The 17,694-nt window shown below is 46.2% G+C and overlaps 1 protein-coding gene across 6 annotated transcripts in view; it reads left to right on the top strand.

The window, feature by feature from the left end:
* The window catches only part of LAGE3 (L antigen family member 3), a 40,466-nt gene that overhangs the window by 5,458 nt on the left and 17,314 nt on the right, over nt 1-17,694 (top strand). The window contains exon 1 of one of the 6 annotated variants that reach the window (XM_063936583.1): nt 12,822-12,842. The exons of the other annotated variants lie outside the window; for them this stretch is intronic. The gene's annotated coding sequence lies outside the window, so the exon portion shown is untranslated. Of the gene's footprint in view, nt 1-12,821; nt 12,843-17,694 lie in introns of those variants that run through there. 6 annotated transcript variants of the gene reach the window in all.

The following is a 17,694-nucleotide window of genomic DNA, read 5'->3' as shown; positions in this document are numbered from 1 at the left end:
CATCTTCAGATGCATCAGCGGATAACCCTGTCTCCAAGGACAAGGGTGTTTCTTCTGCGGTGGCTGCAGAGTGCTCATCTACTAAAGGGCCGCAGATTCGGCATTCAGGACCGGGTCCTGGTGACCACGGTTGCCAGCCTGAGAGGCTGGGGAGCAGTCACACAGGGAAAAAATTTCCAGGGAGTGTGATCAAGTCTGGAGACTTCTCTCCACATAAATATACTGGAGCTAAGAGCAATTTACAATGTTCTAAGCTTAGCAAGACCTCTGCTTCAAGGTCAGCCGGTATTGATCCAGTGGGACAACATCACGGCAGTCGCCCACGTAAACAGACAGGGCGGCACAAGAGCAGGAGGGCAATGGCAGAAACTGCAAGGATTCTTCGCTGGGCGAAAAATCAGGTGATAGCACTGTCAGCAGTTTTCATTCCGGGAGTGGACAACTGGGAAGCAGACTTCCTCAGCAGGCACGACCTCCACCCGGGAGAGTGGGGACTTCATCGGGAAGTATTCCACATGATTGTGAACCGTTGGGAAAGACCAAAGGTGGACATGATGGCGTCCCGCCTGAACAAAAAACTGGACAGGTATTGCGCCAGGTCAAGAGACCCTCAAGCAATAGCTGTGGACGTTCTGGTAACACCGTGGGTGTACCAGTCGGTGTATGTGTTCCCTCCTCTGCTTCTCATACCCAAGGTACTGAGAATTATAAGACGTAGAGGAGTAAGAACTATACTCGTGGCTCCGGATTGGCCAAGAAGGACGTGGCACCCGGAACTTCAAGAAATGCTCACAGAGGACTCGTGGCCTCTGCCGCTAAGAAGGGACTTGCTTCAGCAAGTACCAGGTCTGTTCCAAGACTTACCGCGGCTGCGTTTGACGGCATGGCGGTGGAACACCGGATCCTAAGGGAAAAAGGCATTCCGGAAGAGGTCATTCCTACCCTGGTCAAAGCCAGGAAGGAGGTGACCGCACAACATTATCACCACATGTGGCGAAAATATGTTGCGTGGTGTGAGGCCAGGAAGGCCCCACGAAGAAATTTCAACTCGGTCGATTCCTGCATTTCCTGCAAACAGGAGTGTCTATGGGCCTCAAATTGGGGTCCATTAAGGTTCAAATTTCGGCCCTGTCAATTTTCTTCCAGAAAGAATTGGCTTCAGTTCCTGAAGTCCAGAAGTTTGTCAAGGGAGTATTGCATATACAACCCCCTTTTTGTGCCTCCAGTGGCACTGTGGGATCTCAACGTAGTTCTGGGATTCCTCAAATCACATTTTAAACCGCTCAAATCTGTGGATTTGAAATATCTCACATGAAAAGTGACCATGCTGTTGGCCCTGGCCTCGGCCAGGCGAGTGTCAGAATTGGCGGCTTTGTCTCACAAAAGCCATATCTGATTGTCCATTCGGACAGGGCAGAGCTGCGGACTCGTCCCCAGTTTCTTCCTAAGGTGGTGTCAGCGTTTCACCTGAACCAGCTTATTGTGGTACCTGCGGCTACTAGGGACTTGGAGGACTCCAAGTTGCTAGATGTTGTCAGGGCCCTGAAAATATAGGTTTCCAGGACGGCTGGAGTCAGGAAAACTGACTTGCTGTTATCCGGTATGCACCCAACAAACTGGGTGCTCTTGCTTCTAAGCAGACGATTGCTCGTTGGATTTGTAGCACATTTCAACTTGCACATTCTGTGGCAGGCCTGCCACAGCCTAAATCTGTCAAGGCCCATTCCACAAGGAAGGTGGGCTCATCCTGGGCGGCTGCCCGAGGGGTCTCGGCATTACAACTCTGCCGAGCAGCTACGTGGTCGGGGGAGAACACGTTTGTAAAATTCTACAAATTTGATACCCTGGCTAAAGAGGACCTGGAGTTCTCTCATTCGGTGCTGCAGAGTCATCCGCACTCTCCCGCCCGTTTGGGAGCTTTGGTATAATCCCCATGGTCCTGACGGAGTCCCCAGCATCCACTAGGACGTCAGAGAAAATAAGATTTTACTTACCGATAAATCTATTTCTCGTAGTCCGTAGTGGATGCTGGGCGCCCATCCCAAGTGCGGATTGTCTGCAATACTTGTACATAGTTTATTGTTACAAAAAAATCGGGTTGTTATTGTTGTGAGCCGTCTGTTCAGAGGCTCCTACGTTTGTCATACTGTTAACTGGGTTCAGATCACAAGTTGTACGGTGTGATTGGTGTGGCTGGTATGAGTCTTACCCGGGATTCAAAATCCTTCCTTATTGTGTACGCTCGTCCGGGCACAGTATCCTAACTGAGGCTTGGAGGAGGGTCATAGGGGGAGGAGCCAGTGCACACCACCTGATCCTAAAGCTTTATTTTTGTGCCCTGTCTCCTGCGGAGCCGCTAATCCCCATGGTCCTGACGGAGTCCCCAGCATCCACTACGGACTACGAGAAATAGATTTATCGGTAAGTAAAATCTTATTATTACCCCCTTTGTTCAGTTTATAAATAAGATTTGCCACTTAATATTATGTACTATTGTCAGCGTAATTAAAATGTTATTTTTTTATTTTTGGAGTTATTTATTGTCCATTTGCTCCCGATAATAAACAGTTGTACTCTATAAATATATTTATTTGTGGTTTGGGCCCCCCCTGTAATGAAGTATGAAATACGGACACGAACTGTACTGTGATGCCACCAGCAGCCTCACAAATCTCGGCGCCTGCGCACAAACACGCAGCGGCCCTTGCAGATTTGATTATCAGAGCTTCGAGTACTCTGGTAGCACAGCGTAGCCACAGGATGTAAGACGCCAGAGCCTTTTCTACTGCGTCACAGGCTGAAATACTCCCCAAAAAAGGCTGCGACACGCCTATGTTTGAGTCACCGCACTGTTATAGTCCACAAGCGGTCCCTGTCTGTCAATCAGTTTGCAAGTAATTCTGCTTTGCCACACTCGAATGCGCAGTCGACTAATAATCGCTCAGCTGCTGCAAAATCAGCAATGCGTACTGCTCTGAATCAGGGCCTTAGTACATATGTGTAATGTGCCTCTTTATTATATACTGGATGACCGATCTATCACACCATTTCAATATACTGGTAGGTTAATTGGCTTCCAACAGAAAATTAACCCTAGTGCTCATGTACATATGTTTAGGGCAGACTAGATGGGCCAAGTGGTTCTTATCTGCCGTCACATTCTATTGGGCCCTACACACTGGAAGATCCACCGCCGAGCTGCCCGACGGCGGATACGGGCGACCCGGCTGCGGGGGGCGGTGATGGGGGGAGTGAAGTCTCTTCACTCCCCCACGTCACCCGGCTCCATAGCAGTGCATGCAAATATGGACGAGATCGTCCATATTGGCCTGCATGCACAAGCGACAGGGCACCATTGATAAACGAGCACGGGGCTGCCCATCGTTCATCGCTGGAACCTCCACACTGAAAGATATGAACGGTATCTCGTTCATTAATTATTGTTCATATCTTATATTAATATCGGCCAGTGTGTAGGGCCCTTAAGTTTCTGTGATGAACCATTAATATGGTCACTGTGCCCTGCATGAGTGGAGAATGCAGATTTTCACAGTATGGACAAAATAAAAAGACACATGAATAATGGAGAGACCACTTTTTAAAACTTTCACCTTTCCATCCTTTCAGCTCCTATCTACAACGGCCTCCTAGAATGTCCTGCACGTATACAGTCCAGCAATTGCATGTTCTCTGTCCTTCCTCTTGTAAAGCACTGTAATTAGTTCTGCATAATTACCGTTTGGTCTTCAGTATGCCGGCTGTCGGGATCCCGACAGCCGGCATACCGACACATTCTCCCTTGTGGGGGTCCACGACCCCCCTGGAGGGAGAATAAACCGTGCCCGCAGCGTGGCAAGCGCAGCGAGCCCGCAAGGGGCTCATTTGCGCCCGCCACACTGTCGGTATGCCGGCGGTCGGGCTCCCGGCGCCGGTATGCTGGTCGCCGGGAGCCCGACCGCCGGCATACCGTACTACACCCTAATTACCATAGAATCAATTATTTAAATAAAGTTTCAACAGCAAAATAAGGATTTTTAAATTGGTTCTATCAGACCCAAGGAATACAATTTTATTTAATACAACTTAAATATGGGGTAGGAGTTCCTTTTTAAATAGGTTACAAACTTCCTTTATTTATTTTATACAACATACAGTATAAGACACCAGTGATGATAATGTATGTATAAAGTCCCGTAACTAATATTTGCACATACGGTAAGTTCTGATGTCATTGCACCCTGTATGCTGTGATGTCATCACTTCACTGTTCATTTAGAAAACTTATTCTAGGAATAACACACGTACTGCTGAAAGTTATTTTGGATCTCCAGGGTCTGATGCCTTTTGCCCTCATAGTCATGGAGTTCTTGGGAGGCTGCTATGGTCTACAGTAGGGAGTTCAGGAGGGGAGCTCTGGGAAGTCAGGTAGGATATAATGGCAAGAATTGTGTCATTACGCTTTGCCCACTGTGACACAATAACAAAATTTGCATCGTCAGCCTCCTCGCACTGCAGTGTGATGACACAAAAATGCACAATCACACAATACTTGTCTACTCTTTACGATTCACATCCACTAGTGTCCTAGACATTCCTGAAGAGCAGGCAATAATACATCACACCATGGCCCTCATTCCGAGTTGATTGCACCAAGCAACTTTTTGCTGCTCATGCGATCAACTTGACGCCGCCTATGGGGGAGTGTATTTTAGCACAGCAGGGCTGCGATTGCTTGTGCAGCACTGCTATGCTTAAAAAGTTTCCTGCAAAAAAAGACCAGTCCTGGACATACTTACCCTGTGCGACGGATCCAGCGATGATGTGGCCGGCTTTGACGTCACACCTCTGCCCTCCGTTCGCCTGGACACGCCTGCGTTTTACTTACCACTCCCCGAAAACGTCAGCAAACAGTAAGTTGACGCCCTGGAACGCCTTCTTGCTGTCCATCGTCTTGCAGTCGCCGCTGCGACCGCTTTCTTCTCAGCGTCGTTGCGGGTCGCCGGCAATGGCGCAGTGTGCAATGCGCACACCACGCATGCGCATTCCAAACCCATTCGCACCGCAGCGAAGAACCGCTGCGTGCAAAGGGGTTGGAATGACCCCGCATGTTGGCTGGAGCGTGACTACAAAAATTGTGTTGTGCCCACAATATCTCATTCTGGCTGGGCCATGCTTTCCTATTCTCATCCTGGGGACTCAAATTTTAAGAAGTCCGTACAGACTCTGTGGCGCCTATGTCACCCTCCCACCCCCAATAACTTCCTAGTGACTTGGGCACTATTGAGAAGCACAGTGACCATAAGCACCTAGACACGCACCCCACACTGACCACCTGCGGTTTCCCTCTGTGAACTCCCTAAAGCTGACAAGTGAGGAATGGGCATCAGGGAAATTGCCAAACTCTTTAAGGAGTAAGTAGATCACCCTCTAACTTGACATCTCAGGACAAATACTTACAGTACTCCTCTGGAAGTACAGACCAGTGTGACTAAATACTTTAATTAAACCTTTTATCCTAATTTTATATACAAGTGATAATAAAAATCTGAAATTTCTTTTTCATAAATTTTTCATTAGATACTAAGGGGCAGATGTATCACCTGGAGAAGTGATAAAGCAGTGATAAGTGCAAGGTGATAACGCACCAGCCAATCAGCTTCTAACTGTCAATTTACATATTGGAGCTGATTGGCTGGTGCGTTATCACTGATAAAGCTAAATATTTATCGTATATAAAACACTTTAAGAGGTCTAAGAACACTGTACGCTATCTACGTAAGAAGTACCGTAAGGGTACGCAAGTTGCGTAACGATCGATCAACCGTAGTCGAGACGCTCAAGCGTCACGTTCGCTTACGGCCCAGAGATCACAGGCAGGCACGCTATTGGCTGCCGACTAACGTAATGATTCGCTATAGCGTAGCGGACGCTCGGGACCACGAGGAGATCACCAGCGGTGCAGACGTTTATAACGTTAAACCTTTATATCTATACCGTTAACAACGAAATATACAGTAAACCTTAGTGTGGTGACAGAGTGTAAGTGCAACCTGGTGTAACCTGATTAACTACAAAGCTGCTTGACCGTCACCGACGCTCAGGGAATACTTAACACTATAAGAAATACACAGATACCTGGGCTTAGGGTCCAAAACCTATTATATGTATTATGACTATTATACTTGCAAAAGAATCACAGTACAAAGCATACACTACAATATAACATAGACTAACTAACCAGATAACTACACAGGAAATACAATACAATACAATTAAGGGAAAAATACGGGAGAAATAGAAGAGAGAGAGAGAGAGAGAGAGAGAGAAATGGCTCACAATAACATCAAGACAATATGATTGCGGAGAAACACTTACGCACAAGGGGAAACGATCGCATGCGCCTCGATATCCAGCTCCCGATTATCAGCAATGAGAACCGTTGAAGAGAGAGAACTGGATACGGTCGGCCTGCCTATTTATGCCCCACACACAATACAATTCAATGGTCCCTACAATCTCATTGTTCATTGGACACAGGAATTCGGCTTCGCATTATAACAAAAGGTCATAGGTTGATTCATACAGGTGGGCTGTGACTATTTCCAACAGCTCAGGTGGGAGGGAAACTGGGTTTCCCGCCGCATGGGTAATAAAGTGCAAATAAAGTAAATGTTCATAAACTTCTTATGTCCATAACTATTCGCACGATCGATTGATCTGCTTCAAACCAACACCGGAATATTTCTAATTAAATATTCTTCCGATGGATACTAAACACCACTGTATTACTTCTGTCTGACCCTTCGTATCAAACAAAGAGGGATTTCTCTGTTCATGAACATTCTATATTAACCAAACTTGCAGAATCTATCAAAGGGACCATGATCTACAAAATACATTATATAGTGAAAATATGTAATGATTGAGTCGCACGCTACGATCGCATAAACTCTACCGTAAATACGCATACCATGCGCCTGCGGGTGCCCGCGACTGTGAGTATGCGCACGTACGGGAGAGCGTACGCATGCGCAGCACGGACCTGTGTGAGGTGCAAATATGGTAGTGTGCATAGAGATATTTTTCTGACTTTGACAGTCCACCCTTTGGCAGTCAACAATAACTGCCACTTCCTGAAAACATTTCAAAAGGAGAAAAATATATGTTAGGGGTTAATACATTTACATGGTTGGGTAAGGGAGGAGAGAGGAGTAGGTGGGAAGAGGGTATGACCTAGTGAGATAGCAGAAGCATGTGTGTATGAGTCCATGTTTGGGGGGTCATGTATCATCGTGCCGTACGTGTTGTAAATCAAGCTTCGAGGTATTGCGAAGTATACATGTGAATTCCTTCTTATCCCGTGGTACGGGTCTGTGGATGGGCTGTCAAACTTTACCGAGCTCTTTTTGGCTTTGGTTGTAACAAAATGGGGGAGCACATTTTAGTTGATGATACATGAATGGGGGAGATATGTGATTGCTGATATCTGTGCCTGTATTCCCTATCGACTATGTGTGTCATTACCTGAGGGTTGTAGAGATGAAGATAAAGAACACTTATGGAAAATGCAGTGGTATTCTATGTCAGGTTAATGTACATCTGTCGGTTGAAGTTTTGTTCGGTATCAGTTGAAAGTCGTCTTCTTTGCGCTGTTTTGCCCATTAGGTGCGAGCAAAAAGCTTTGTCAATGCCATTAGATTTACAAAAAAAAATGTTGGGCTAGCGTAAGTTTAAGAATTCTAGGGAAACTGGGGATCCATGGCAAAGTTCATCAAATGTCCGTATCTACAGTGGTCAAAACTTCTTCTTTGGTCAATCCGTTGTCTGTATAGCGTCTCGTCAACTTCCTTGTCCAAGTGGGTCTTGTTACCTTGGAGAAAACGGAAAAACAGGTGAAAGAAACGGACCGTAGAAATCGCATTTTCATCACATCATTGTTTCTACATTTGGGTCATAAATCAAGTCCAGGTTAATTACAGTTTCCTCACTCCTTAAACTCATTACTCTAGTACGATGATTGCACTTCATTAAAGCCTGACCGCATCTAAATATCAATCCAATCGATATGACAACACCTAAGATACATAGGAGAAACTTCCCAACATCCATTATGACTCCTTGAGCCCAGTCTCCTAAACCAGAAAACCAATTTCGCGGGTTCAACCATGACACCCAACCAGTCAGCTCATTACCTACAGCAGCAAGAGTGAGATTGTGTCTCCTGCGAAATTCCCACTTCAATTGGAGAATATCGTCCATCTTTTGGTCTATGACCTCGACCGGATCCTCGGTGCTATTCGTGATATACGTGCAACACTTCACGCCATACTGTGTTGCCAATGTAACACAATATCCGCCTGTCACTGCTGTGAGGTAATTAAGAACCATTCTATGCTGCACCAGTTCTGTTTTATAAGCTTGAAGTTCCCTTCCAGTATATCTAAACGTGTCATCATACATTTCAGTGATATTATCTAACAAATTTGCGAGCGCAGAAATGTATTTATAATTCAGCACTCCTCTAGCGGTGCGGGTGAAATCTAACGCGATTAAGAATTGAATCCCGGTGGATTCACTTATCAGATCAGAGGCCGGATGCTCTGTCTTCTCTATCAGGTGCCTTTTAACAACGTGCTCGTAATGGGTGTGAGTATAAGGAGCTTGGGCACCACGGTGTATGTCTTTCATTTTGTCATGTGACACAGTCATTACTTCAGGCAATACTTTTCCAATATAACACAATCCTTCAGAGTTTGGGGCAAGCCACTTGTACGCCTTTCTCCCGCATATGAAATATGCATCATCGGGGAGAACATATGGGACGGAGTAGGACATAACCATATTACACACCTTCCATGTGAAATCTCCTAACCCTAATTCTTCCATCTGCTTAGTACACGTATCAGGTTGTATGATATGTGCACAGTATCCTGGTGATACCTCTCCAACTCTAGTAATCCTATTTCCTAAGGTATACCTATACCGGAAAGATTTTCCTCTACTGGCTATGTGGCGTACAAGCTCTGTATCTGTAGGCATTCTATCTGCTCTATGCGAAAAGGTCATGGTTTGGTTGCTCCATGACACTTCCCAATTTCATTGTTACAGAGCCTACAGATACAGTTTTCTTCAGCTAACAATCCTTAAAAGAAAAATGTTTACAGATAACATGGCTGCTGGATCGTTTCCGGTACTCGCCTTTGCTTGGTGATTGGGTTGCTATTGGAAATTTACACCTCCGTCTCAGTCATCAGAACCTTTCTGGATCCTTTCTCGACCTCACTGGTACTCTCACCGAAACAGACTGCTCTGGTCAACATCAGGGTCAACATGAAAATCCATATCACAGTCTCTTGGGACAAGTCCATCTTACAGGAGGAGAAAAGAAGAAATTTGTAATGGGGGTATAAGAAAACAGTTTGTGGGGGAGAGAACTTGTTACGATAATAAGTTCTCTCGTCTTGTTGTTCTTCTTGTTCTGCTGTCCTCTCAAAAGGTGCTGTCTCTTCAGTCTTCCAAATGAACATTCTGGTGATGCAATATTCCTTCCTAACCAGCGATCTTTCTGTAAGGAGCAAAAATCTGGCATTACCATTGGTCCAACTGAGGGGTGACATACCATCTTTAAACCATGAAAACATGAGTGAGAAGAGAGAGAAAACAAAAAAAACAAAAGAGATAGAGAACAATTCATGTGCATATATACATATTACATAACTCAACAATAAACACCAATAGGAAAAGAGAAATTAAACATTTTTTTTAAAACATGGTCAGCATTAAGAAAACATTGTCAGGGGGCGTGGCCTAGCCTGCAAGCTGAGAGGAAGCCTTCTTTGTGAGCTCCTGCTGGCCCCGCTCATAAAACCTATTTAAAACCTGTTTCACGGGTCCCCAAACACCTCTGTACTGGACCGCCTGCCCCCCTGACCGCTAAGCACCAGAGGGGCTCGGTTGCGGAGCCGGGGAGCCCTTATCAGGGCTTCTGCAGGTTGCGGCCTTCCCCTCCTCAAGAAGCCGGGGCCTCGATTTGAGAGTGGAGCCGTCGGTCCGCTGGACCTGGTGCGGCGATTCTGCGGACCCCCTCCCCCACCTGAGCGGCGCTCCCTGGCACCCAAGAGCTCACCCATCAGGCACTGACCCTCACAGGAGACCGGCGTCCGGACAATCTGCGGGTGGTGAGAGCCGGGACGAGTGTGACTGGCGGCCGGCGGCCATCTTGTGGTTGGCGCCGCCCGGACTTTGAGCTCTGCTTTGCCGATCCCCGGCCTCTCCGGGCGCCTGCCCTCCGACCCCCACCTCACACATCCTTACAAGACAGATCTCCCCCCCTCACTGGCGGGGATTAACGACCCGGGGACCTCCGGAGGATCCGTGTCTCATTCACAGGCGGCGGCCATCTTGTGACTGGCACAACTCTCTCTTCACTCCATAGCTAGAAATGGCTGTAACTCTAGCTCCCTCTTGTGGCGACTTTTAGATTAGACAACTCACAGCCACTATAAATATATTTCTATACTTCTGCCTTTTCTCATGTCTCCTGTTTAGCGGCCGGAGGGGAGTCATCATATTACACCTTGAAACAACAGGTGCGAACTTTAACAGCCCTGCCGCCATCTACCCGGGGGCTTTCACCCTGCAGAAAGCTGACCCTGCACCCCTGCTGGAATAGGTGCTGCTGCGATCACCTCTATCTCGGAACCTGCTACCTACTGCTGTGACCCCTGAGGTACCCAGATATTCTCTCGGCTGGGAGACCTCCTCTTATTCTGTTTGCTGCAGGATTACAACACTTGGGAGCTGCTTTGCCCACTACCCCTGGACCACACACCGTGTTGATTATCTCAGCTGCTCCTATCACTATAAAACCAGCTCTCCCCCTACTGCCTTCTGGCATATCTGACTCTCCGGCTGACTGCTTCGCTCCACCTGCTCCACCCATAAACCCATGCCGGCTTCTACACCTGTGTGACATTTCTCCTCGCCCATGTGCGCTGTTCACGGACTGATGCCTACCGGTCCTGAGCTATTACTCGCTGGGATGTAACCTGTTATACTTCCCCCTTTTTTTTCCTCTCCATGTGACCTCATTATAGCCTACTCCTCGCGTGAGGCGACTCCTACTGTATAAATCGGTCCTCCGTTGCCCGCTTATTTTTATGGAAAAATTTCTCATACCCACCCCGATGTCAATTGCTGACCCCGCCTCTACAACCCGAGGCGATACTGTGTGGGGACACTCGTCTGATTCAGATTGCTCTGTCACCCGTTCCAGGTCCTTACAAAAACGCAAGTCTGCTCCGGCCAGTAAGCCTCCCAAAATGAAACCTGCGGATATTGCGGCGGTGCTGGGCCCTCTGCTAGATGAAAAACTGGCGGGCATTAGAGAAGCTATCGACTCTACTCTATCCAAATTAACTCAACACTCTGGCCGCTTAGATGACGTCGAACAGAGGGTGTCTACCCTGGAGGATGATTTGCATGCAGCACAACTCACCATTAATTCACAGCAAAGTGACATTTCGGATCTGACCCAGAAGCTAGATGATTTGGAGAATCGCGGACGCAGAAGTAATCTCCGGGTGGTGGGTATCCCCGAATCGGTCAAAGGCCATGAGTTACTTGATCTTCTTTCTAACTGGATACCGCAACAACTGGCCATGGATCTCAAAGGTGCCCCTCTGGCTATTGAGCGGGCACATAGAATCGGCCCTGAACGTAAAACAAACTCTGGTCGCCCTCGCCCGGTGATCATGAAAATCCTTAATTATGCCGACAAAGCTCGACTCCTAGACCACTACCGGAAGACGGATAGCTTAACCTACAACGGAGATCGGCTCTTGATATTTCAGGATTTTTCCACCATTGTCGCTGCTAAACGCAAGGAGTTTGCCCCGTTGTGCAAGCAACTGTTTAATGCCAAAATCAAATTCTCTCTCCTATACCCGGCCCGGCTGCGGGTCTTCGAGGACGGCAAGCCGTTGTTCTTCGACGACATAACACTCGCCAAGGCCCACTTCTCGAGTTTACCCACTTGACTGTTGCACTGTTATTATTGCTTGCATACATGTTTTTCTCTCTTATGTTTTTCTCCATCTGTAGGTCACGTGGAGAGGAATAATTGCGCAGCTCTGTGTATACAATGAGCTGTAAATTTTCTTGTTTTTCTTGTTTGTTTTTTATGTTACTGTTTAATATTGTTGGTTGCACCTGCCGGACCTGCCGACCCCGATCCTCCATGGGTCAACCCCTTCCCGCTCGCTGGGACGGGCAGGGGCCCTACTTTACCTCTAGTATATTTTTTCTTGCATTCCCATCCATCGGTATAGGCTGATATAGCTGACCCTGCTCCTACTCCCCCCGCCGCGGAGGATACCCCACTCCTTGCCTTCAATATAGTATCATGGAATGTGGAGGGCCTTAACGCTCCAGTGAAGCGCAAGAAAGTGCTCTCCCACCTCCACCGTTTGACCCCTCACATCACCTTCCTACAGGAAACACATTGGCTGGACGATCCCCGTAACACTCTACGTGCCCCCTGGATCGGGGATTGTATCTCGGCCCCTTATTCTAATAAGACCAGGGGAGTTGCCATCCTTTTTCACAAGTCCCTACAATATTCGATACGCAGAAGGTTTCTCGATCCTAATGGGAGATTTATTTTGCTAGATGTGATTATTGATAATGTCTTGTATACTCTCCTTAATCTATATGCCCCAAATGTCTCTCAACAGGATTTTTTTGCAGTTGTCCTACAGAAACTTTCTTCTTGGGGGAGCTCTAATCTAATCCTAGGAGGAGATTTCAACACGGTCATCGATCCGTCCATGGACAGGTCTGGGGTGAGTACTTCATCCTCCAAATCCGGCTGTGATCTTCTTTCCTCCCTCTGTTCACAACTTGCTCTCTCCGACCCTTGGCGTATCCATCACCCTCTTCTTCGTGATTACTCTTTCTACTCTCACCCCCACTCTACGCACTCCCGTATTGATTATATTTTCTTATCCCGACATCTCTTCCCTAAAGTCACTCACACATCGATTAAAAATATTATCTCAGACCATGCCCCTATTATGATTTCTCTTAAGCTTGCGTTGCCCCAATGCTTTTCCAAATGCTGGCGATTCCCTGCTTATCTTACTCACTCTGAGGATTTTCTCTTACACCTTAGACACACTTGGCACACTTACGTTGCTGATAATTTGACCCAGGCGGAGGATGTCTCACTGTTCTGGAGCGCCTCTAAAGCTGTTATCCGGGGCCACATTATCTCATACGTAAATTCTAAACGCAAAACATTTAACTCCCGCCTCCATGAGCTAAGCTCCCTTCTCACCTCAACCTATAGAACGTATAAGCGTTCCGACACTCCCGCACATAAAGAGGCATACCTGACTGCTAAACAAGTATATGATACCTTCCTAACAGAGCAGGCCCAGACACGATATGATTACCAGCGGAACAAATTTTTTAGATGGGGTAATAAATCGGGCAGACTCTTGGCAAACCTCGCTCGGGGACCCCGCACGCGCACATGGGTTGAGGTGGTTAAATCTTCAGACACTATTATATCAGATCCGACAGCCATTTGCGCCGAATTTATGCAGTTTTACAAATCCCTATATACAGCAGAGCCAGATAACGTGGAGACAGGTGAATCCTTTTTGCATGACGCTCAGCTTCCTGTCCTCTCTCGAGATGACAGGGACCTTCTCGAGATGTCTATAACTGAGTCAGAGATACTCACAACTATCAAATCTTTACCAAACGGCAAGAGCCCAGGCCCCGATGGCTTTGGGGCTGAATATTATAAATTACTTAATGCTGAACTCACACCCACTCTAGCCAAATTATATAATCATATCTTTACCTCCGGAACTATACCCTTATACTTCAATGAGGCACGGATAATCGTAATACCCAAGCCGGGTAAAGATCCCTCCCTCGTGGGTTCCTATCGCCCTATCTCACTTCTTAACCAAGACTTCAAATTGCTTACCAAACTAATGGCCAACCGTCTACAGTCTTGTCTGCCTCATCTCATTTCCCCGGCCCAGTTAGGCTTTATTAAAGGCAGACAATCTGTACAAGGTATTAGATCGGCGATAGCTGCTATTTCCCATACCCGCCTTCATAATTTGGAAGACAATATTCTTATTAATCTAGACGCCGAAAAGGCCTTCGATAAAATCGCTTGGCCACACCTTTTTAGAGTGCTCTCCCATCAGCAATTTGGCACTAATTTCTGTAGTCTAATGCGGACCCTCTGCACTGCTCCGATGGCCCAGGTGGTAGTTAATAATGTGGCCTCCTCTTCCTTTTTTCTTGAGAGAGGCACCAGACAAGGATGCCCTCTCTCCCCTTTGCTTTTTAATTTGGCCTTGGAACCTTTTATTCGTTATATCCAACTGCTACCTGGGTTTAGAGGCATTGTTGTTGGGGATCGCGTACTCAAAGTTATAGCCTTCGCAGATGACCTACTTATATGTACCTCTGACCCTAAACGCTCCCTTCCTGTATTGGTAGAGGCAATTGACAAATTTTCGTCTTTTGCTGGCTTCTCCATTAACTTTGCCAAGTCTGAAGCCCTGGCCATATTTGGCCAGGCGAGACTGGGTTGGATTAGACCCTTCCCGTTTAGATGGGGCCCCCTCGCATATCACCTTTTTAGGAGTGGCTCTACCACAACATCTCTCCACCCTCTATGCACGTAATATTACCCCGATCATACATAAAATACAGACTGAACTTAGCCTATGGCAAAACCTTCCCCTTAATATGTTAGGGAGATGCAACCTATTTAAAATGGCAAGCTTCCCGAAACTCCTGTATATTCTCCAAATGACTCCCATTCTTCTCACTAACTCCGACTTTTCTTTACTTAATACCTTGCTTTCCAAGTTTATATGGAACCGTAAGCGCCCCAGGATAAGTCTAAAAAAAATGTCGCAATCGGTGCGCCAAGGGGGTGTAAACCTACCAAACATTAAACAATACAATCTAGCCTGCTTACTACGTTTCGCTATGGATTGGCTCAGTGGCAACGATGTATTCACAGATACCAAGTTAGAATCTCAGCTTTGTGCTCCTCTCTCTCTTGCTTACCTCCTACATGCCCGGCCCTCTCAAATAAAATCTTCACAATTTGATAACCCGCTATTGTCTTCCACTATTAGAGCGTGGAAAATGGCTAGGAAAGCTCTTGGTCTCAAATATTATTACTCAGTATCTCTACCTTTGCTTGGAAACCTGGAGTTCCAAAATGGTACTGCCTCTTTGCCTTTTGGTGCTTGGTGCTCCTCTGGTTTAAAGACTCTACATAATCTGATGACACCTACTCACACTCCTTTGCCATTCCAGGAGGCTATTGAGAAATATGCAATTTCACCCCTGCATGGATTTTACTACTCCCAGGCTATACATTATCTTACATCCGTTCTCCCTCACCTCACGGGAAAAGACTTTGTTAACCCCTTAGACTCCCTATTACGCTCCAACACATACTCCATATCTTCTATCTATGCGCGTATCCGCACTGAACTGGACCCCCACACTGATTTTCCTGATCTAGCTAAATGGATCTCCCAAGTTCCTACACTCACAGTAGACACCCTATTAGATACTTTTTTTATGACCCTTAAACTAATACCGGCTAGTATATATCAGGAAATGGCCTATAAACTGCTACACAGGGCATATATCTCGCCTAAACAAGGTTTTCTAATGGGTATATCAGATAGGGCCGGATGTAATAAATGCTCAACGGTAGAAGCTGACCTTTTCCATTGTCTCTGGGCCTGCCCTGTCATTCAAAAATTCTGGCATACCTTACACCATTATGGCACCTCAACACTAGGCATCCCCTTTCAATGCACTGCTCCCTGGGCCCTCTTTGGTCATCTGTCGGACCAGCCTGGAATTCCACGCACTGATAAAAAATTGATAGTGTTACTTTCAGCAGTGGGAAAAAAAGCTATATTGCAACAATGGATCCATCCTACCTCTCCGACTCTCCCTATGGCTACTTCTAGGTTACTCTTCTTATTTAATATGGACTGGCTGGAGGCCTCTATCCACAAGGAAACCCTGACTCCTGCACTCTTTAAGTGCTGGGATAAATACATTTGTACCCTCCCTCCCCACACTAAACTAGCAATACATAAATGTTTCCAATCTAACTTTTGGTACTCTCTCCGACAACTTGATAACCAAGCTTCTCTAGCTGACTGAGCTTCCTATCTTCCCCCCTCCCTCTTCTTCATCCGTACTTCCCTCTCCACACACTTCTTCTTTTCTTTCCCCTCTCTTCTTATTTCTGCTGTTTCTTCCCTGGCGGATTGGATGGACACTTCTATGGACGGATCGGTGGCCTGTGGCTCTTGGTAGGTGTTTTTGCTTATTTTTGTTCTAACGTTTTTGTGATGTTCTTTTTTACCTCTTCTTTTTCTTAATTTGAACTGCCGGAATTGAGTGTCAGTTTTTAGTCAGTTATATTCAGTCCCATTCTCAATATATTATAGCCTGACCGCCGCTCTTCTGGTGGTTTACAATTTGTTCTTGTTGATTGTTATGGAAAATTGGAAAATTTCCTCCACCTACTCATATATGCTGTGTACTTTTACCTTTCTTATCTGCTTACTTTGATGTCGATATGTCTGATATGTATGCGGTTTTTCTTTCCTTATTTCTGTACCATGTTTTGGAGGTATTTAATAAACATATTTGGAAAAAAAAAAAAAAAAAAAGAAAACATTGTCAGATTTATCAGGCTGTCATATCTACGTGTCTAATGGTTTCCTTGAGCAGTCCCTCCCCACCAGCACCTCCATATTCCACTGTCTGTATCTGGCCAGAATACATTGTGGTGGATAGGTCATGCTGGGGTTTGGTAGACTTCTGCAAGGACCAAGCGGATATGCAATGTTTGAATTCTTACCAATAATCGTCAGAGATGGGGATAGAAAAAGAAACATTTCACAGATACATTTACAACTTTTCACCCGGTCATTCCTGTGTCTTCAGTGAATGACCTCCCAATTTATTAACCGTTACCTCAGGCTTTCCATCAGTCCTAATGATCACCTTTTCCTGACTACATATCATGGGTGTGGCCCAAAATTCTTCCTATGTGATCCCTGATTATAATCGTGTGTGTTATAATTTTGCTCATTTCTTGGTCTAGGGGGTCTGACTTTATGTGGGTTATTACAGTCGCTGGCATAATGCCCTTCTCTTCTACAATGATAACAAACCCTGGGCTTCCTCCAAGTGTCAGTGAAATGGAGTCTTGGCTGGTTTGATGCCTCCTCAAACGCTTGGATGCTCATCACCCTCAACCGCTTTCCCTGTACCTCCCTGCTTCCTTGGATATTCTGGTTATGTTGTTGTCTAGGGGGTGCATATACCTTGTGTGTGCTTCTAGACCTGCAATCTCTTGCATAATGACCTTCCTTCTGGCAATTATAACAGACTTCCATATTTGAATTTTTCGCAGTGGTGTGGGGCTTTTGTTGGAGTGGTCTTGTAGTTAGGGCCTGTATACTTGTTGCCATTAATTTGTTACTTAGTGACTCTCTGTATCTGGTGATATTCTGATCATGATTAATAACGGCCTCTCTTAATGCGGCCACCGAGATATCTCTCCAGTCTGGGTTGGTGGTCTGTACCCTTGTACTTAATTCATCCTTTAACCCA

The sequence above is a fragment of the Pseudophryne corroboree genome, chromosome 8, assembly GCF_028390025.1.
Source record: "Pseudophryne corroboree isolate aPseCor3 chromosome 8, aPseCor3.hap2, whole genome shotgun sequence".
Lineage (NCBI taxonomy): Eukaryota > Metazoa > Chordata > Amphibia > Anura > Myobatrachidae > Pseudophryne > Pseudophryne corroboree.
The sequence above is the reverse complement of the archived record's forward strand: the minus strand, read 5'-3'. Positions and strand labels throughout refer to the sequence as shown.